The sequence below is a fragment of the Hyperoodon ampullatus genome (genome assembly GCF_949752795.1).
Source record: "Hyperoodon ampullatus genome assembly, chromosome: 4".
In the NCBI taxonomy this organism is placed as follows: Eukaryota; Metazoa; Chordata; class Mammalia; order Artiodactyla; family Ziphiidae; genus Hyperoodon; species Hyperoodon ampullatus.
This window is the reverse complement of record NC_136917.1, coordinates 152,654,696-152,678,686: the sequence shown is the minus strand read 5'-3', so window position 1 is coordinate 152,678,686 and position 23,991 is coordinate 152,654,696. Positions and strand designations below refer to the sequence as shown.

Here is a 23,991-nt window from a genome sequence, read left to right as displayed (position 1 = left end):
CTGTGCCCACTGAAGGTCATGGTCAGTGCCATATATTATAGCATTCTTATATGGCAGCATCCCAAACTTGAACAATTTCTGAATCATGTAGCTGTTGCTGTATAACAAACTTGCCCAAACTTCAATTTTAAAAAAATGATGACTTTTATTTTGCACTAAATTGTAGGTAAATTGGAAAGTTTTCCGTCTGAGATTATGTGGAGGAGATTCTCGCAGTCTGAATAGGGACCATTCTAGGCCAGTCAGCCTGCCAACAGAGAACCCCTACCAGATGAGTGGAACCACTTACCTGACCCAGAGTTAACTGCCAACTTGGAGGAGAACTCCTGTAGACTTGTTAAAAATTGTTAGAGGTTATTATTTTAAACTACTGACATTTAAGATAGTTTCTTAATGCAGCAATACCTAAATAATTTATCCCTTCACATTGAAATATTTTGAAAGGATTTTTCTTCTTAAAAATGTCCCTGAAATTATAGCTATAGTATAATGCAAAAAAGCAGAGGAGGCCAGTAATGAAAATTCAGTTGTTGAATGTGTTGGCCAATCAGTAGTACTGAGAGTAGTTTAGGACAAGAAAATAAAAGCATAGTTTAATATTCAATACCTTATATAAAGTATAAGAAAAACATTTTACCAGATGCTTAAATGTTAGACAGAATTTTGATGAAAGGTCAAATCCAATTCTTAATAAAATAGCAATGGATATATAATTTAATTACATAATATTATTGCAGTTAACATACTGACATATTTCTTTCCAGACCTTTTCTATGCATTTTTTTTTTTTTTTTTTTTTTTTTTTTGCGGTACGCGGGCCTCTCACTGTTGTGGCCTCTCCCATTGCAGAGCACAGGCTCCGGACGTGCCGGCTCAGCAGCCATGGCTCATGGGCCCAGCCGCTCCATGGCATGTGGGATCCTCCCGGACCGGGGCACGAACCCGTATCCCCTGCATCGGCAGGCGGACTCTCAACCACTGCGCCACCAGGGAAGCCCCTATGCATTTTTAATATACAATTGAAACGAAAACCTTCACAAGGATATGCAAGCTAGAAACTATTTTTCACTATTAAACATAAATAAAGAGTTCATTATGTTTAATAAACCTATATATAAAATGAAGAAAGAGAAAATATGTTTCCAAACAAATAATTAATGTAAAAGGTGTGTATATTCTGGATACTGCTTTCTCTTTAATACTTAAAATTCTGCCTGACACACAGTAGCTCACTTTTCAGTTGAATGAATGACTAAATTACCAGAAATTCAAAACAAAACAAAACTGAAGTACTGACATTTTTTTTTCTGGGGAGATGGTTAAAGATGGACATTGAATTCTACCTAGTATTTTCAAGAATGTAAGAAAAAGACATCATTTTCAAATACCATTGTTAAGCAATTTGTCATTTTTTTTTCAAAGTTCAAAATGTGCTTTCATGAGGAGTCTAGGAAAACATCAACTGGGGCTTTGATGACTAGCGCGATAGGGAGAATTCAAACAACAAAATATCCCATGAAAGTGAGGCTGTGGACAAAGACCTTGATGCATAAGGGGCCTTGGTATGTTTCTAGGAAGGCATAAAATAGAACATAGACTCAAAAAATTAAACATAAAAATATAAAGATATTCTAATGACTCAAGCAAGATTATTTACAGATGTCAGACATTTAGCAAAACTCTCTGTCTTTCAAGGCAGAATGTACTTTTGGGACGCATTGTCATTGTTTACTTTCCAGGCCAAAGAATTATTAGGCTTAGTTTAGTTTACAGTTTAATTATCATTTGGGAAATTTTCATAATTGTAATTTGAAAGCTATATATCTTATTTCACTATAATCATCTGTATACTTTGTTACAATATATAAAATACTTAGAACTCAATTAAAATTAAGACAGATTTATTACTACTAAATATAGTGGTGCAATTTTCAGTAAAATTTCTAGTGATACGTTTCCCAGAAAGGATTAAAAGAAGCTTTAGATTATTAATAACACACATGTTGAATAGAATTATCTGACTGAAATTTGATGAATATCATGCATCTAATTTTGAACGAGTCAAATTAAATTTGACTACAATGAATCCTTTTAAGTTACCTTCAAGTGTGTTTTATTCATGAAGTTGCACATCTTGAAAATTACAAAAATATAATGTGCTTGCAAATTCTATGTTTCTGCATGCAAAATAGCAAGACTACCAAGAAATTAAATCATGGAAGCAAAAAACACTGTATTTGTTACTTGATAAAATCTTAAATTATTATCATAATACAAAAATAACTTTAAGAGAACAATGTCTTAATTGGTTTATGACAATCAAATCCAAACAGGATATCTCTATATTTATATCAGTTCCATCTACGAGGCAAATGTGGCTTATGCAATGTAGTTCTCCATAAAAATCATCATTTAGTGTACAGCTGGCCACAGTTATCTATTGCAGGAAAATTGTCCCTTTCACTAGCATTTATTAAAAACCCATTTACATGCGACATTTTGTTCTTGGTGTTACAAACCTGCTTAATGAAAATAATAGAAGGTTTCAAATGTTGCTGTTTTCCCCTGTGCAGCCATTGAAGGTAATTAATATTTTAGCTAGACTGAACTAAGCCCTAAAGTCATGGATAAAAGAGCTTTTATTTTTGCTTTGCTCCTTATAAAATATGTTTATTGGGGGAGAAAACACAGGAAGTGCACAAACATATAAAGAATAAAATCCACTGTACTCCTGTCATCCAGCAGAAGCCATAATTAATATGTTTCCAAAGTTTTTCTTTTTCCTGTTCATTTTAATATATGGGATTTTTGTGAATATCAGTCATAGCTATGTCCCATATGTAGCTGATATTCATAATGCACTTTGATATAAGATAGATTTCTAGAGGTGAATGTATAGTGTTAAATTCATGAGGCTGTGTAGCATGGAGCTGAGGAGACAGCAGGTGTGTGATTCCGGGTTCTGTCTCCATCAGCTGAGTAAACAAATCACTCAATCTCTCTCTATCTTCATTTTTTATCTGTAAAATGGGAATAGAAATAGTTCCTACATCACAGACTTGTTACGAGGATGAAACTAATTCATGCAAAACTCTTGGAATATAAATTAAATCAAAAGATGTTAGTTATTTTTTTCAGGCTCTTATTACATATTTTCAAACAGCTTTCCAGAAACAGTGAACATACCTTTTAGAAGTAAGCTCTCCAGTAACACGTGGGTTCACAGACACACACACACAAACACACATAGTATTTAGTGTGTATAGTTGTGTGTATATAATAAATTAAAATAATGAAACTTAAAAATACCAAAATCATAACTTTTTTAACATCATGAAATAGTCCTGAAACAGAGAAACTGGAAAAGATAACCAAATATGAAGCTTAAAGAACACTACCTATAACTAAACACAATGAGTCAAAATGTCTCTCCTTTACTTTCCCTATATTTCTAAATAAACCATAATTATATCTACATGATTTTAAATCAAGTCATCCTAACTCCTCCCCAGAGATGTCTACCCATTCATCTGCATCAGTGCAAATTCATACCACCCAAGTATTAGAAGCTCCAGTGATTTAGAAAGTGGGCATAGAGGGAACTTACCTCAACATCATAAAGGCCATATATGACAAACCCACAGCTAACATCATTCTCAATGGTGAAAAGCTGAAAGCATTCCCTCTAAGATCAGGAGCAAGACAAGGATGCCCACTGTAACCACTTTTATTGAACATAGTTTTGGAGGTCCTACCCACAGCAATCAGAGAAGAAAAAGAAATAAAAGGAACCCAAATTAGGAAAGAAAGAGTAAAATTGTCACTGTTTGCAGATGACGTGATACTGTACATAGAAAATCCTAAAGATGCTACCATAAAACCACTAGAGCTCATCAGTGAATTCAGTAAAGCTGCAGGATACAAAATTAATACACAGAAATCTCTTGTATTCCTATACACTAACAACAAAAGATCAGAAAGAGAAATTAAATTCATACTATCCTGAAATAGTCTTAACACTTTATGCCATTACGCATGGACCTCACTCTCCATTAAGCATGGACCTCATTATCCATTATGCTACTCTCTTATATGTAGAGTAACGTGGCCTTCCCCTTGTTGTTGTCAGAGACACACTGGGCCCTAGTGCCCTACAGGCAGAACAGTGTGTTGACATGCACATCTTCATGAAGAGCTTTGCAGAGAAAATGTACCCAAACCACACTATCTCTCTTTCCTCTCACTCATTGTCATTGTCATTTTTTTATCACCCATCATAGAAACTTTTCCGCTCTTGGCTGAAGATTCAGTCTCTCACACTACCATCTAGAACTGCAACAAGATTGCCCACAACACCAAATTTATCTCCAGAACACCAAAGTTTGGAAATGCCTCAACTGGGGAAACATTGAAGCCTGTTGAGCTGCAATGGGGCTACATGAGGGTGTATATTATCACTGAAAAAGAGTCCTCTAAAACTTATTTACCCACACATAATTTCTGGCTTCTGGCTTCATAATTTTTCAATACACTATATTATATGGTCACTTAAATGGCATTGTTTAAACAAGTGTGCAAATTCGCAATATATGTTGCAGTCCATTTATCCATTGTCCACAATATTCACTGCTATATCGTTAGGGTTTCTTCGGGTTTCTGTATAGCAGGTCCGGCTATAACCTATCACACCACTAATTTGTTTTTCTATAAAAGAACTATTGTTAAATTAATAAGACTTCTAGATTGACTAGCCTATAAACAACATTTTTTTTGTTGTCTAGAATTTTGGATTTTTATGGAGTCATATTTTGCCTAGTTTTAGTGAAATATCTTAAAATTATGAAGAATATGATCATTTTGTTATTCTGCCTGATTAATATAGGCATTCCTATAGAAATCCAGTTCAGCCTAGTTTAACTTTCCTTAGATTATTTTAGGTCACTGAGGTTTTAAAACTTTTGAGTAACATCATGACACTTTTGTATGCAAAATAGAGATTTCCTACTATGAACTCCTTTCATTTAATTTTATTGATGTAAATCTAGTGAAGTTTCCAGATTTATGAGGCAGAGATAAATAATTTTTATATCCTATTTTTGAATGATTTTCCCTTGGTTAAGGAGTTTACCAAAAAAATAAAATTAAACAATAAAAAATAGCAAGTACAAGTAACAATTGCTGGTACACCTGAAGGATAGATTCTAGTTTGTGTATTAAAAATACTAAATCAGGGCTTCCCTGGTGGTGCAGTGGTTGAGAGTTCGCCTGCCGATGCAGGGGACACGGGTTCGTGCCCCGGTCCTGGAAGATCCCACATGCCACAGAGCGGCTGTGCCCGTGAGCCATGACCGCTGGGCCTGCGACTCTGGAGCCTGTGCTCCACAATGGGAGAGGCCACAACAGTGAGAGGCCCACGTACCGCAAAAAAAAAAAAAAAAAAAAAAAAATCAGCAAGGCTCACAGTCATGAGGAAGATGCCACAATTTATGCGTGGGTCATTAAGTTTAATTATTTTAGTGATGAAAGGGATGGAATATATTGATTTACAGTATATAAAATATTCTTTACTACAGTACCCCAACTTCAAAAGGTGCTTTCCCCCACAAGTGATGCTATCGTTGATTCTTCAAGAGGACATTTTCCTTCTATAGATCCAGGTGCCTCTGATGTATAAGTTAAAATAATAACCATTTAACCCATGGGAATTAACATGTTGCTTTACATTTGCCTTATGAATTCCACTTTTTGTTCATATGTGAAATACCACAGAAGGTGAGACTACAAGTAGCAATTCATGAAAGTAAGAAAAATTTAAATCTAGAATACATATGCTATCCAGCAGAACAGATCATTGTTCATCCTCTCATCTCCTACTTGTATGCTGGAATCTACCCAATGCCATCAACTTGCTATAAAGAAAGTGACTAGCCTCTTCAGGTGATGGGATGATAGAGTGGGTTCCATATTGGACACTCAGAATAGTCAATTCCCAGGCCAGACTTTATAGAGGGAAGTACATGATATTTAGTACATTTAGAATCAATCTTTCAGCAATTCTCTCCACATTGTTCATGGGCCCATTGATCAAATCCTTGAATCATGAAAGGTAGAAGCTGATTGACATCCACAGGACAGTTTGTGAAGAATCTCTTCTGCAGTAGGGCCTTTGGAAAGCATTTACATGGGTGATGGAAAAGGTAGTCTCATGTTCACAGGTTTTCTACCCCTACTCCGGCACAGAAGAATGGGCCTTGAACTCGTAACTATTCCTTACATAGACCTAACGCCCTCACAGCCCATCCTGGGTTTATCCCCTGGTGTGGGAATATCTTTTCCTTCTTCAGACTCAATGTGTACTCCTTTGTTCTGCTTAAGCATGTGCATCATATAGCAACTGGTCAACCCCAGGCTATATCTGTTCCTGGTAGGGAGGGAATAGAGTCCTTTGTTTACAGCATGATGGGGTGCATGCAAACTATGGCCTTGCCTTCGCCACGGGTCCCCATAGGGGACCAGCACCCACTACTGAAGCTTTCAAGAAGACCATCCACATATAACTTCTTAAAACCCACTTTCATGTTTTTATTTAGTCCCAGACTATTTCTGTAAATAACTGCCAAAATATTACCGTTTTATAACCTATATTCAGATCATTTATCCTCGATTTAAAAGAGAGGGAAATGAAATAAACTGTTTAATGTCCTACCTGCTAGGAATATTTCCTTTCTTTACTTTCTTTCTGGGCCAGCCCTTAGTGAACTAAGACACCTTGAAAGTCCACTTCCAGTTTACATGAACCTATTGGGCAAGTTGCCTGTAATACACTCAGCTCTCTATTAGCTTTCTTCAAAAGAAAATTTAGGGCTTCCCTGGTGGTGCAGTGGTTGAGAGTCCACCTGCCGATGCAGGGGACACGGGTTCATGCCCCGGTCTGGGAAGATCCCACATGCCGCGGAGCGGCTAGGCCCGTGAGCCATGGCTGTTGAGCCTGAGCATCCGGAGCCTGTGCTCCGCAACGGGAGAGGCCTGCATACCACACAAAAAAAAAAAAAAAGAAAAGAAAAAAAGGAAAATTTATGATTTTACATAACAGGAAAAACTCCATCTCTTCTAAACCACTTATGTATATTTTATATCCCTGAATACATTTTCCTTCTAGCACCTATCATTGATGCAAATTTACATTTAATTACATGCTCATTTTATGGATAACAAGGTTTCTCACTAGTCTAAGTTTCCTTAGGGCAAGGATGGGTTTGGTTTATTTTACTATTGACTCTCTTGCACAAAATACTTAGCAGGGATCAACTCACATTGTCTATGAAAAAAAGCATGAGTATACTAAGTTTTATTAGAAGGCAAATGATCAGCATGCATGGGGAAAAATTGCTATTTTTTTCTCTTAACATTTCTTTCATTTATAGAATACTCTAACTTGAAAGTTGAAAAGGGTCATCATACAAGTTGCTTAGAGATAATTTTTATAATGTGTTCTGATAAAACTGCTAACCTTTCCCCTTCTTAAACCCTTGCACATTTTCAGCCATAGAGTCTTAATTTTGTAGAATTTTTTTAACAAAATATTGTCTTTAATGACAGGGCTTCATTTTCCATATTTAAAAAAATTAGTATACTTTAAAAATTATGTAAAAATTGCAAATATGCCCATAAATCCTGCATTCTGCTTCTTTGATTGTCAATGTTTTACTTTACTATAGTACACTTGCTTAATTTTAATATTTGAAAACTAATTACATAGGTCTGGAATATGAATAAAGTTAGTCCCTCCTTTCACTTCTTTCATTTGCTATACCACATAATTACTCATCATAAACTGTTACCTAAAAGAAATAGAATGATATTTTTTTGATCAACATCAGAGGCTATTTAGTATTTTCCATTTTACTAATTTGTTTTAAACTAATGTATAACAAAGGGTTTAATAATAGTTACTGTTGGGAAATGACAGTGACTTTTACAAGAAACTTACAAACTTGAAATGTCAAAATGTAGAAGATTTAATTAAGTGCTATTCTGTATCTCTGATTATCACTCTTCAAAAATGATTCATTCTGAGAATATAAATGTAGAGATATAAAATAACACCAGCAAGACAGTGGTCAGAAATAGGCAGGCAATAACTAACAGCATGCCTTATTTACTCAGTATGATTTTTTACATTTTAACAAGAAAGATTATTCAAGGACAGTTGCTCTTAATCTCTATTGGATGAATCACACACTCTCAAGATTGCATGCTATTTATGGACACTTTTTGAAGAATAAATATAGTCTCTCACTAAACATTAATTAATATTAATACAACTTAAAGTTAACAAATCTGAAAAACTGTACCAAAAAGAAGAAATATTTTCTCAGAGTTTTTTTTTTTTCTCTTTGGCAGTGCCACATGGCATGCAGAGTACTTAGTTCCTCAACCAAGGGTCGAACCTATGCCCCCTGCAGTGGGAGCACACAGTCTTAACCACTTGATGGCCAGGGAAGTCCCTCAGACTTTTTAAAGATAACGTGTGTGTCACAGTGCCTAGTTCCAAAATGGGAATTAGTAAGTGGGAAAGGATTCATTTCGAATGAATGAATTTTTTTAGTGAATTGTGATATCACTGACAAATTGCTTTCTACTATTAAAATCATATGAAGCATAATAATATTTATAGTTGCATGGGAACACGAATATTGCCTTTAATAAATTAAAGTGAAGTAGGCAAATATTTTTAATAAGACACAAATGTTTCAGTTATGCAAGATGAAAAAGTTCACATTATATAATGTATATAATGGTGACTCTAGGTAACAATACCATGCTGTATACTTGGAATTTGCTAAGAGAGTAGATCCTAAGTGTTCTTAGCACAAAATTAAAAAAAATAAGCAAAAGTTAACTATGTAAGGTAATTAGATGTTAATTATCTTGATTGTGCTGATAAATTCACAATGTGTATGTGTATCAAATCACCAAGTTATACAGCTTAACTATATAAAATAAAAAAACAGAATTGCTTTTCATTAAACAACACCATAAAAAGGTAATTGCACATACATTTTATAAAGCATCCCATATATAAGATATACAAATAACTTTACAAATCAAGTAGCAAAATGCAGAAAACCTTAAAAAAATTAGCAAAAGACTCAGAATGACATTTTGGAGAAGAATATTTCAGAATAATCAATAGACACATGAAAATGTACTCAACTTCATTAGTTACCTGAGAAAAGTAAGCTAAACCTTCAATGTGGTACCTGCTCTATTAATAAAAAAAGAAGACAATACTACTAAGTGCTGGTGAAAATGAGTAACAGCTATAAATCTAATACTCTGCTGTTCAGAGTATACATTTTTATAACCAGTGCAGAAGTCATTTTGTCAGTACTTAACATTAGCTGAACATACACAGCACTGCAAGTCAGTGTATACTAGAAATTTAAATAGTATATATACTTCAAGAGAAATATTTAAAACAATGTGTTCATATATTCAGCAAAAGAAATGACTGAAATAGTCACAGAACCATTCTTATTACTCCCAATTTTGAAACAACTCAAATGCCCACAAACACCAAAATTGTTAAAAACGTTGGAGAATTTATAAAATACAATACTGTAGCAATGAAAAAATTATTGCTGTCGAACAAACAACATAGATGAATCATAAAATAATATTTAGCTAATGACATCACACACAAACTAGCAATATATATCACTATATGTATACACACAGAGATGCAAACACACACATATATAGAGTTTACAAATAGACAAAAAGCAAAACTAATCTATGGTGTTAGAATTGAAATAGTGGTTATTTTGGGGATAGGCTAATAACTACAATGGTACTTGTGGTTTCTTGTGTGCTAGAAATAGCTATTTCTTAATTTGGAATTTTTCAATATATCATATAATTAAACATTACATATAAGATGTAATCAAATTTGATAGCCACATAGATGCATGACTATACATCAGAAGATTAGTATCTTTTCATAAAAGACACTGTGAAATTAAATGAATATCCTAGAAATATTTTATAATACTTATAGAGTAGAATGAGGCATCTACATAAATTCAGATTGGAAATGAAGACTTAAGGTACTTCTTCAAATTTTAGAAAACTTTGCATAAAAATTAGAGGATAAAATCATGACCACTGAGTTATTGTAGGAGCCAGATCTATTCCAAATAAGCAATGGCATTCTATCAGAGCTGTCTAGAAAGTGACTGGAATATTACTTGGATTCATGAGTCGCACAATCATCAGATTTATTGAAATAGGATTGATTTTCATTTTTAAGAGTTATTTATCCAGTCTTTTGTTTTGTTTTGTTTTACCTTAACAATTACTCACTGAGAATTTGTTGGTACAATATATTTTTCTAGTAGTATCCTGTAGACTGGATTTTTTTTCTTTAGCAAAGATGTAGATTAAATAATACTTTCATTTTTCATTTTGACTCAAGAATCGATGGTAGTCAAACTAAAATGTGGTTTATCACACTGGTTAAATCCTGTCCTGTGAATTCAGACTTCCAGGATTTGAAGACTCTTTCCACAGTTTCCTGGCTCAGTGATGTGTGTAAATTTATTTCAACCTTTTATTTCCTCAGTTTCCTAGGCAGTAAAGTGTGGATAAAATTGTTTCCACTGCATAAAATTTTTCTGAAGATTAAGCAAATTTTATAAGGTATGTATGCCTGGCTACTGTGAAAGCATCAGATGTCTTTATACTGTAAGTGTTATTTTTAATATTATTTTAATTCAGATAAGTATAAATGTACAAATTTAGATATTTAAAAAACTGAAGGATGATTTTTTCATATTCATAATGCTACACAGACATATACATTTGTTCAGGTATATATATATAGAGAAAGAAAGATAGTAGGTACATGCATGTGTGTAAGAAAAATTAAAATATATCAGTGAAAGATGTTATTTATTTCAGAAGTTTAGTGATATTTTAATTATATTCACTTTATATAAAAGTATACCACATTTTCCTGACCAATTCAGGCATTTTGGGTGTCCTATCACCCTCACTGAACCTTATTATTATGTGCTTCAAAGTTGTGTGATACTCGGTCAACAGATTTTCTCCTTTCACAACCAGAAGTTATTCAGTTATGTTTCTCATTTCATGGGTCAGTTACTTTCTTTGTTCCTATCCATGAAGGATAAGCCCAAACTTTCTTATTGGATTAGAGGCAGGTAGTGTGAGTCTTAACTCTGCTATGGATCTTGGGTTGTCACAGATGAATTGCTTCTCTTTGATACAACTTGAGCAACTTATCTAGTATGTTGAAAAATTCCATCTCTGTAGAAGAAGAAACACAGTTCAGACCAAAGAGATGCTTCTCTTATTTAAAATGAATAGATGGTGGCTATTGGTGGATGACAAATCCACAGTCCATTTAAAGCTGCTAGTCAATTGTCTGTTGAAGGATAGACATAGCTGAAAAAACATATAGAGATTGTATGGTTGCACCATGAGCAATTTCTCCCGGAATAAGTTAAACTACTAAAAGTGAATAATAGAAGCCAGAAAACTTTATTATTATTTTATAAGTGAAGTAACAGAGAAATATAAATCTTTCCATTTTCTAAATGTGCAAAGGAGAAAGTTTAGGTATGTGGGCTCAAAAAATGTTTGGGAAAATCTGAAGAGGAGGCAACTGAGATGAGGAAAGATACCTCTTTCTCTCCCTCCCTCTTTCTCTCTCCTTTCTCCATTTCTCTGTTCTTTTAGGTAAAAGTCCTTTTGTATTTCCCTCATATAATGATATGAACAAATTGCAGAGGTCATTTTGGTGTTGATACATTCATAAATAATGTGTAATTCTTTGAGAATTATGTAATAATTTATTTTTGAATAAATAAGAAATTAATTTAAAAATTACTGGCTTTGTGGTTAAAGAGTTTCTTAAAGAGTAGTTTGTGATTTTCAACATTTTTGAATATGATGTAAATGGAAATTTATATTATCAACAAACATCTTTTCAAGATAAATAAGACATGAATCATGCTCTTGGTTTCACTGCATTTCTGGAGATTTGAGTGTGATTGTAAAGAACAAAACATACATGTGCACTTTCTTCAAACTTAAGAGCTATCTGAAATAATAAAATTCATGAAATAATGTTGCTCTGCATCAATAGGATTTTATACAACCAATAAGAAGTAAATAGATTTCAGATGAATAAATGCTTTTTGCATTTTTCTTAGAGAAATAAATAGTTTATGATTAATTTTTCCAATACTAGGAGATAAATTATTCTGGTGAGCAAATATATCTCAAAATTAGAAAAAAATGAAAAAAGTATAAGAAATGTATAAATAATCACACTTGTAGTGGTAGTGAAATTTCATAGAATTAATATTAAATACTTTATTTAGAAGTTTTCTTTTAATCCTATGCCATAGAGAAAACAAATAAAATGAGTGGTGAGTTTTAGAGAAAGTAAATATTTAAAACAGATATTTGTTTATTATTTATCATAAGCTATATAATGTCTAATTTTATTTTAACTTAGAAAGAAAATGGAGGGATTGCACAATGCATGTAGGCTTATAGCATAGATTTATGTATCAAATTTGATATTATATTTATATGTAGAACCGATTCATTAAAGTTTTCTTAAAAATAGTTATTTGCTTTTTGAGTACCATTCAGCTATATCTATATATTATATGAAATATGATAAGTTATTATGAATTCATGTGTTATTATATATGTATACATATATACATATATATATATACCATATATATGGTAAATGTTTGTCTGCAATATCAAAAGTCTATTACCCAACATTTGTGTGCATACCATCTTAGAAGAAGAATCCTAAAGAAATCATAAACAAGAGCTTACAATTTTTTCTAAGAGCCCCATAACATTTCACAGTATATTAAGTACTTTACTAAATCATATAATACTTTAGAATGTTTTTCAGACTAAACACACACCCCAACACCTTGATCTTTCTCCTAATACAAAATCTATTACATTAAATAAATGCCTGGTTATTTGACATATTTTTCATCTACAACATTGTTTACGTGTACTTTCTCCCTATCTTCTCTATTAATGAACACTTTGGACATTGTTTTGTCTCTTTGCTTTCTTTCCTTCCACCCTTTCCTTTCTTCTTCATTAAAAAAAAAAAATTTGGAAAGAGTTCAGTGTCAGTGACCTGTGCACAAACTACAAAAAGCCAAAGCCATCTTCATTGATATCAGGAGACCAGACTGAGCCAAATAAGAACCCTAAAATAGAAGCAGGACAATTTAAGCTAAGGAAGAACGGTGGTCAGTTGATAACCTTTTTGACAGTGTGTTGAATGTCCCAGGACCAAGATTTTCCTTATAGGAAGTAGCCCAGAGAGGAAAAAAGGAAGAATCTAAAGAGGAAAAAGAGGAAGGTGTGTCTCCCCAAGATATACTTACACTTAAGCACGATCCATCATGACTCTAGGACATGTTTAGCTAAATTCATCTTCATAAATTGAGGACCATGCAAAGAACATGAACTGGGTAAAGGGAAAGCAGAAGGGACATTGGACAAGGAAAAGTAATATTTAAGTAGAAAAATAAAGTTTTATATACATTTTTATTCTTTCTTTCTCACTTGCCTTCTAACTACCTGTCAACTGTTTCCACAGGGCTTCTTGCTCACCAGGAAACAAATCCTTTGCTACTGTATTTTTCTTTCTTATTTCATTAATTTTTTCACCTATCTTCAGCATTTCCTCCACTTATTTTAGGTTTTTTAAGTTTTTTTATATTTCTCTAAGTCTTTAATTTGAAGACAGATCAGTATTTTTCAAGTTTTCTTATTTTGTTAATATACGATTTAAGGCTATGTATTTCCTTCTTATTTTCACTACATTCTGCTTTAATTATTTTTACATATTAATGTTGAGTTCTCCTTTGATACATGAATTATTCAGTAGACTGCTTTCAAATTTCCTAAAGCATTATATTTATTTATCTTTTTCACCACTGATTTCAAGTTAATTATCTATCTTTACATGCAATTTCCTTGAAATGTGATACTTGTTCTATGACTTATTTTGTGGGTCATAATATCTTACAGTTTTGGAAGTCAAAAGTATGAAATCAGTCTCTCTGGGCTAATATAGAGGTGTTGGAGAGGCTGGTCCTGTCTGGAGGCTTTAGGTAAGAATCCATTTCTTTCCCCTCTCCACCTTCTAGATATCACCCGAATTCCTTGGCTCATTGCCCCTTTTTCCATCTTCAAGTCTAGCAGCCTAGCATCTTTAAATCTCTCTCAGACTCTTTGACCTCTGCTACTGTCATACTATCTTCTTCTCAAATGGTGACTCTCCTGATTCTTTCCCTTATTATATTGAGTTCACCTGATAATCCAAAATAATCTTCACATTTCAAGATCTTAATCATATCTGCAAGTCCTTGCCATGTAATGTAATCCATTTTTTTATAAGTTCTGAAGTTGGGATGTGAAAATCTTTAGTGACAGCAGTATTTTACCACATGTGCATTCTCTAAATATTGATGGCAGGATTCTATGTATGTCTTCAAATCAAGCTCTGAGTAAGATTTCTGGGAATCAAGAAAGTTGAGATCTATAAATTTGACTGAACTATCCTTTCATGTGAACAGGAAAAATTTGCCTCTGAGAATAGTAGCAAATTATTTCAGTGGAGTATACTTACTGTGCTTTTTTTTTTACTGCTTAATTAAGAGGGTAAACTCCAGAGGGTCCAAATTGGTCACTCGGTGGTCACTTCGAGGTATCACCCAGTGTTTAATTCTGGCATGCTTAAAAGCAGCAGCAATGCCTAAGGCTTTCCAATGGGAAGACAACTGGAATAGATCTTATAAAGTTAAAATAAACAAAATGAAAGTATGATCCTGCTACCTATGAGAGAATCATTCAGGATGCTGAATGGAATGGAGAGTGATCCAAAGCCTACTTTGATCCTTCAGTGATGGATAATCTTCAAATTTCTAGCCAGATGTTGATCAGTTTCCAAGGGAGACAGTAAAGACGAGTGCTGGCTTAACTCTTACTGACTTAGCCCTCCTCATTCAGGCTAAACACAGGGACTACTAATAAAACCATTGTGTCATTAATTAATCACATAAAAAACTTAAAAGAGAATTGTGAACTCAAAATGTTATTTTATGTAAGCTAATTGGCTCCATAAAAACTAATAAACAGATAATAATGGTACATGGAGAGCAATTTCTCAAATATATTTTATGTGTCCCAACTAGGAGCCATCTAAGCAAATCAAAATTACACATTTATATTTTATCAGAAACTATCATTAATAAAATAATACAAAGAGCAATTTCTGTGTGAAACTTGTCTGTTAGAGTTAGATGAATTTATGAAAGAGGTTTGACAAGGTAAGCATGACTGTCTTGTCTAAACATGTCTATATCAATTTGAAAATGAGGGTGGATGGTGTATATCCCAGTCTGTGTCCAAAGTCCAAGAACCAGTTGTGCCAATATCTAACTGCAGGAGAAAATGGATCTCTTGGCTCAAGTAGAAGGACAGATTCACCCCTCCTTCCCCTTTTTGTTCTATTCAGACCTTTAGTAGTTTGGATGATGTCCATGCATTGGTGAGGATGAGCTTCTTTACTCAGTCTACTGATTCAAATACTCACACTAAAAGGCAAAAGAGAATTTTGAAGATACAGAAAAAACACCAGAACCAGACTCAGATATGGAAACGTTGTTGGAATTATCAGAGTGAATTTAAAACAACTATAATTATTATTCTCAGGGGTCTAATGGATAAAGTAGGCAACATGCAAGATTATATGGGCAATGTAAGCAGAGAGAAGCACATTCTAAGAAAATATTTTTTTGAAAAAAATGACTGAAAATTTTCCAAATTAATGTCAAGCACCAAACCATAGATTCAGGAATCTCAAAGAACACCAGGAAGAAAAATGGCAAAAAAAATTTACTCCTAGACATATCATAATTAAACTGCAGAAAATCAAAGATAAAGAAAAAATCTTGTAAGACAGAAGAAATAAACACCTTATCTATGGAGGAGCAAAGATAAGAATTACATTGGACTTCTCATCAGAAACCATTCAAGCAATAAGAGAGTGGAATAAAATATTTAAATTATTGAGAGAATAATAAAACCATTGTATGGTATTCTGTATCTTGAGAACTTATCCTTCAAAAGTACAGGACAAATAAGACTTTCTAAGACAAAAAAAAAAAAAAAAATTGCACAGATTTGTTGCCAGTAGACCTGCCTTGGGAGAAATGTTAAAAGAAGTGCTTTGGAGAGAAGGGCATTGATATAGATCAAAAATTTGGATCTACTTTCAAAAAAGGAAAAGCATTGGAGAAGGAAAAGTGAGGATAAATAAAAACTTTCATTTTTCTTATTTTTAATTGATCAATTGTAATTGATCAGATAACAGTTCAAAATAATAATAGTAACAATATATATAATTATATATCTTTATGGGTATATATAATACCCCATGATACAAGAGATAGGAGGAAGTGGTTAGAAATATTTTGTTATTATACAGTACTCACACTATGCATAAAATTGTATATTGTTATTTGAAAGAGGTCTTGAATTAATTTAAACATATTTCACAAAATCTCTGGCAACAAATAAAGTTTAAAAAAGTATAAATGATATGCTAAAAAACAAGAGAAAATCAAAACACATAAAAACCGCAATCAAAAGTATAAGTGGAAGAAACACAGTGGAAGATATAAATAGAAGCAAAGAACAAGGGCAAAAATAGAAAATAACAAATATAGTAGATATTAATCCAACCATATCAATAATCATTTCATATGTCAATGGTCTAAATATAGCAACTGAAAGGCAAATATTCTCAGAGTGAATAAAAAAACAATACCCCATTATATGATGTCTATGAAAATTAGCCTTAAATTTAAAGACATATATTTTAAAAATACAGGGATGGAGAAAGATATACCATGCTAACACTAATCAAAAGTAAGCTGGAAGTAGCTATATTAGAGACAGAGAAGACATAAGAGCAAGGAAATTTACCAGTGACAAAGAGGGGTATTATATAATGATAAAGGGGTTGATTCTCCAAGAAGCCACAAGAATCCTTTATCTGTATGTGCCTAACAATAGAGCATCAAAATACAGTAAGCAAAAGCTGGTAGAATTACGAGGAGAAATAAATTAATCCATTCTTATAGTTAAAGACTCAACACCACTTTATCAGATATGGAGAGATCCAGAAGGCAGAAAATCAGTAAGGATACAGAGAAACTCATGAGTATCATCAAGCATCTGGGTATAATCATCATCTAGGACTATGTTTTCCAACAACAACAGAATGCACGTTTTCTCAGGCTCACGTAGAACATACAACAAGGTAGATCACATTATGGTCCACAAAATACACCTTAACGAATTTTAAAATATGGAAATTATACAATGTAAGCTTTCTGATCACAATGAAGTTAAGCTAAAAATCGTTAACAGAAAGAAAACTGGAAAATCCCTAAATACTTGGATATTAAACAACACACTTCTAAATAACACAAGTCAAATAAAAATTTTTCAAGGGAGAATAAATATATTTTGAACTAAATGAAAATTAAAACTTATCAAATTTGTGGGATGGTCGAAAGAAACGAACAGACCAGACATTTCATCAAAAAAGATATACCGGTGACAAAAATGCATATGAAAAGATGTTCCACATCACATGTCATTAATGAAATGCAAATTAAAATAATGAGATATCACAACTAACCTACTTAGAATGGCCAAAATCCAGAATACTGACAACAAAAAATGCTGGTATAGTCCAACTTGTCTGGCCTCCAAGCTTAGCTGATGGGGCTGAATTTTTTTTAGGATGACCTTACTTATATTTCCGTTTGTTGGCTTGATATGTGTTGGGGTGATATGTGTCATCCAGCAGGCTAGCCCAAGAGCAGAAAGAGATAACTACTCAAATGTGCAAATGCTTTTCAAGTCTCTGCATGTATCATATTTGCTCTTGAGTCATTGGTCAAATCTGGTTATCTGACAGAGTCATCACTCAAGAGGCAAAAAAATATGTCCAACCTATTCATAGGAGGAGCTGCAAAGTCACATTGTAAAGGGCACAGAGACAGAGATGTGAAGAATTGTGGTCATTTTCTCCATTTACCACAATTGCAAGCTTGCTTTGTTGTTTAATAGGTATGTAGTAGATTCCTTGCTTTGTAATTTTAATACAAATTAAAATAATTTTTGATAATTTCTTCTGTCCTTTTTTTGTTCTTGTATAAGTAATAACTGCCTATATAAAAAATAATGCTTATATATTCTTCTCTCTACTGGTATGACCTCATACTTATTTTTATTCTCTTAATCCATTTATCTTAATAAGACAGTGTTAAGTAATAGAAATGATGGCAGAAATGAATGACTTCATTAACTACCCACACACATATATATCATATTTGGAATGATCAAGATATTTTACTGGAAATATTTTCATTTCATCAGAATTGATTCATTTTGTATTCATATTTTCCATGCACAAAAAGATGAAATCATTGAGTGAAAAGGAAATTTCTACAAGCCAGAAAAGACACTCACATGGGCAAATGCAATCACTTTATTTTTTGTACTGTCTCATTTAAGTGCTTATAATTTTAATAAATAGCTTATGTTTGATTTTTTTCTCAGTTGTTGCTAAATAACATGTCACTGTAAAAGATAAATGCATTTCATAAATATTGAACTGTTTTATTTAATTACATTGGGCAATCCTTAAATTATGTTTTACTCTCTTAAAAGCTAGTAAATATATTGTGTTAAGAATGACCAACAAAAATAAAATATTTCTTAATTTTCTTTGAAAAATATATGTTTGTGTCAGAATTTCTGCTCTTAGCTTAAGGAAGTTTCATTATAATAGTGTCCTCTTTACAGCACAATTTGTCTTGTTAAAAATGCATAAGCTAATATATCATATAAAGAATTCATAATATCCACAAAGTATTGTAATTGAAATAAATGGAATGGGATGCCAGGGTCAAAGATTAAAAATATAATTAGTTGTTCAGTCCATCATTCATCTTATTAAAAGTGCCAGTTTGATGAAAAATATATAAATATAAAATTTCACAAAATGGTGATATATTTTAGATTGATTTATTAGATAGAAAATTTCAAATTATTATTTAACGAAGTTGCTGAAATGTTTTACCAAATAAGCAACAACTATAATACAATAAATTCATTTCTTAAATATCATTGAAATGTCATGCCTATACCGTGCTTGGTTACATAATTTAAAATCGAAGAATCCCAAACCTATAAATCCTGGATACCAATAAGGTTAACCTTCACTGACTCACTGTCCAACCCAATCCACTCTACTTATGTATTATGTTATCTCGAGTCCTGGGGCAATAACTATATGAGATTGCAAGAACAGGGAGCTTTAGCAGTTTGAAACTTAAGACAATTTATTTTATTTAAAGCACTCCGAAGCTCTGGGTCTCAGGCATTATCCAGGCCATGACTCTACCATACAAATATGAAGAGTGAAGAATTCAGGATGAGGTGATATCTAGCTCCTATATTCTTCCTATAGATTTGTTTCCATGGAATGCTCTAAGTAAAACTAAAGTCTGGAAACAGGTTAATATACATTTTACTTAAGTCAATTAGGAAGAAAATAAACAAAGCCTATTCAGGCAAAGCCATCCTCCTTTGCTTGATAAAAAAGGAGGTCAGAGAATGTTTACATCAATTCTCAGACTCATAATTACTGATACACATAAACTTCAACCATGTTGTATAATTACGGCATGTTCCTTGGCAAAAGAGGAAGGAAGAAAACTTCCCTAGTGCTATAAAGATGGTAACAAATTCAATATCTCTGGGATTAAGAATATGTCTTAGTTGTTCCTATTAGGCTAGCCCAAATTATTATTATTTTTTCCTTTAATGTTCTTGCCCAAGCCAATAACATATTGCACTGGGATGGTTCCTATTCACTAATTCAAGGGAGTATACTATATATCCTAGAGGAGAAAGACTGGAGAAATGTACTGATGATGAGGGGGAAAAAAGGTAATGCAAAAAATACCCAGAGACTGAGTATTTGTCAGGATCAGGGCCGAGAACAGAGCCAGGTTTTGTACCCACACTCAATGTCAGCAGCATAACCTCTGAAAGAATAGCTCACAGTTTACCTAGGGGAGTTAGATCCTAGGTATTGAAATACAACCATTTTGAAGATTTTTCTGTTCAATCAAGGAATGACAGGGTAAAGAACCACTGGTTTTCAGATTTGGGAAAGGGACTCAGAAGATTTCATGATAGACTAGAAATGAGACTCCCTGTTGTCTCGAAGCACGGGGGCAGGAATCCCACATTTCCATGTGGCCTTGAGAAAGGGGTATGTTCCAATTCCCAGGTGCATTAATTTACTATTGCAGCTGTAACAAATAACCACAAACCTAGCGCCTTAATACAGCACAAATTTATTAAAGTATAGTGCTGGAAGTCAGAAGTACAAAATCAGTCTCACTGTCCAAAACTAAGCTGTTAGAAGAGATAGTTCATTCTGGAGGGTGCAGGGGGAAGCTGTTTCTTTACCTTTCCCAGCTTCCAGAGGCTACCCTTATTTCATGACTTGTGACTCCTTCCCACATATTGAAAGCCAGCAGCCATGTAGCATCTTCAAATCTCTCTCTGCTTCTGTCATCACATTACCATTTTCTCTTTGCTTCTTAATCACATTGCCCCTGTGTCTCCTTCTTAAAAGACACTTTGTATTATTTGGGGCCCATCCAGAAAATCCAAAATAATCTTCCTATCTCAAAATCCTTAATCTATGCACATTTGCAAACTCTTATGCCATGTAAATTAACATATTCACAGGTTCCAAGGATTAGGTCATTGATGTCTTTGGGGATTTTATTCAGCCTATCACACCAAGGATATTAAAATTATTACTATTTTCACAGGAGAAAAATCGAGAAGGGAATTTAATTTGAATAAATTATTTCTTAAAGGTGGACTTTCCTGGCACCCACTTGTTTATAAACTAAATTCACCTTCATATCATTTATAGTTACAGGCCAGTCTATATTTCTGTTTATATTTAAAAGTGCTACCAAGTTTAATTATTAATAATTTGCCTTTGAATAACCTATATTTGATGGTAACAGTACTTTCATTAGAGTTTGGAGTTTATTTCTGCTTTTATTTCTATTATCAATTTTTTATTTAGTGTATTTTCCTTTTCAACAATTTCAGAAGCTATGATTTATAGTCTAATTTTTAATTATACATAAAATACATACCTGTCATAAAATTAAAATGGTAAAATAATCACTAAGTCCCTTTGATTATCACTCAAAATGATTGTATTTAATATATTTAGAATAATTCTGTGCAGTTTTACTAACTTGATTTTCCCACACACAGTATTTGATAGTGATTATTCCATGTTAAAATATTGTCATTGTCTGAGTTGTATTTCACCAAACTTTGTATATTGAAGTCCTAACCCCATGTACCTCAGAATGTGACTGTATTTAGAATTTTAAAAAGGGGTAATTAAGTTAAAATGTTGTCATTGAGGTGGGCCCTTATAAAAAGAGGAAATTTGGATCCAGACACATACAGAAGAAAGACCGCGAGAAGATAAAGCAAGAAGATGGCCATCTATAAGCCAAGGAGAGAGGTCTCAGAAGAAAATAAATCTGCTAATACCTTGATCTAAGACTTTTTTAGCCTCCAGAACTGTGAGAAGGTAAATTTCTGTTAAGCCACCCAGTCTGGGGTACTTTGCTATGGCAGTCCTAGCAAATGAATACAAACATTAATATAAATTTTACTGATTTTAATAGTGTGTAGTATACCATACTATGGATACATCATTGTTTATACCTCTATGACTATTGATAATTATACATTTAGATAATCTAAATGGTCAGGTGCTTTAAACCAAGAGTTTTAACTTTCACAACAACTGGCTTACAGAGGTGAGTTAATGATTACTATTTCACATATTATTTGATGATTTCTAAAAGCTGATATTTTATGTTTTTTTCTATTGTATTTTTCGTTGAGAGTAATGTCTACATTTTCCCACATCAAAGCAAATATCCATGTACTCTGTACAGGTTTCTATAGTTTGTGTTAAGACCAAGGCCAGTTCACACTAGTTGACATTTCTCTCACTTCTTTACACATTCTTCACTTTAAAATACCTCCTAATATTCTGATTTGTTTTTGTTTCAATTCCAGGTCTTAGATTTGAATTTTTCTTCATATTACATGCCTGTGGGGTATTTTTATCAAAATATCAGGAAGAAGATACAGTAAATGCCTGAGTTCAAAATATCTTGAAAAAATTGAACAACTAAATAATTTTTAAAACAATAATGAAGTAATAAACTAATATACAATTTATATAACCACATTTTTATTGCTCTATTAAAATTACGTTTGTGCAAATTATTCTCTTATAAAACCAACCTACCAGAATGCATGCAACTCCAAGTTGTCAATAAAAAGCTGAAAAATTTTCTTAAACACCAATAATTTGAGTAAATAGCCAAGTATAGAGTATTGTATTTTATTTCAGATATTTGTCTTATATTTAATGGATGCTTAAGAAATTTTTTAAATGCCCTTCAACTTTGAACACGTTAGGAAGAAGAAAAATATAATTACTTTTTTTTTTTTTTTTTTTTTTGCAGTACGCGGGCCTCTCACTGTTGTGGCCTCTCCCATTGTGGAGCACAGGCTCCAGACGCGCAGGCTCAGCAGCCATGGCTCACAGGCCCAGCCGCTCCGTGGCATGTGGAATCCTCCCGGACCAGGGCACCAACCCGCGTCCCCTGCATCGGCAGGTGGACTCTCAACCACTGCACCACCAAGGAAGCCCTATGATTACTTTTATACTGTGCCGACACCCATAATTTTGTACAGTATTCCTGCAAAATGTTGTTTTAAAATTTATTGGTATGAAGATGTTACCATCCTTCAATTCAAAAGTAATGCAGAGGAAGTGGCAGTGCGAGGGTTGCGGCACAGCTAGCAGAGCCGTGGTCCAGACAGCAGCGCGCGCCCAAAGCTCTCCGCCTTCCCCCACCTGCCAGCCTGAGGCAGTCCGAGCCCAGGCCCTGGCCCCAGCAGCAGCCCCGAGAGCACACCAGTGGCAGCGCCATGGCCGGGTGGAACGCCTACAATGACAGCCTCATGGTGGAAGGAACCTGTCAGTACGTGGTCATTGTGGGCTATAAGAACTTGCCTTCCATCTGGGCAGCCGTACCCGGGAAAACCTTCATCAACATCATGCCAGCTGAGGTTGGTTCCCTGGTTGGCAAAGACTGGTCAAGTTTTTACGTGAATGGGCTAATGCTTGGGGGCCAGAAATGATCTGTGGAACAGAACTCACTGCTGCAGGATGGGGAATTTACCATGGACCTTCATACCAAGAGCACCTGTGGAACCGCCACTTTCAATATCATTGTTACCCTGAATGCCAAGACGCTAGTCCTGCTGATGGGAAAAGAAGGTGTACAGGGTGGTATGATCAACCAGAAATGTTATGAAATGGCCTCCCACCTGCAGCGTTCCCAATACTGACCTCATCTGTCCTCCCCGCCCCCCACTCCCCACTGCTTTTGCACGCCTCTCCATCCCACACACATGTACACCATATTTATTTGGGGGCCCATTATCCCACACCCCTTATTGCTGCCAAAACCACATGGGCTGGCGGCCCAGGCAGGAAGGACAGACACCCTTCCCCCAACCCATGCCTCTCCTGTGTGTGGTTTGAAAACTTTTCTGTTTTTTTTTTCTAATAAAAAGATTATACTAAAAAAATAAAAATAAAAATCCAACTGTACCCATATATGTCTCTTTTTTTAACATCTTTATTGGAATATAATTACTTTACAATGGTGTGTTAGTTTCTGCTTTATAACA

General features: G+C 33.8%; 1 pseudogene across 1 annotated transcript; it reads left to right on the top strand.

Annotated features, from left to right (window-relative positions):
• The first annotated feature begins 23,223 nt into the window (after nucleotides 1-23,223).
• Nucleotides 23,224-23,646, top strand: LOC307052390 (profilin-1-like; annotated as a pseudogene). Its single transcript has one exon. The product of its transcript is annotated as a profilin-1-like (transcript).
• Nucleotides 23,647-23,991: the final 345 nt, after the last annotated feature.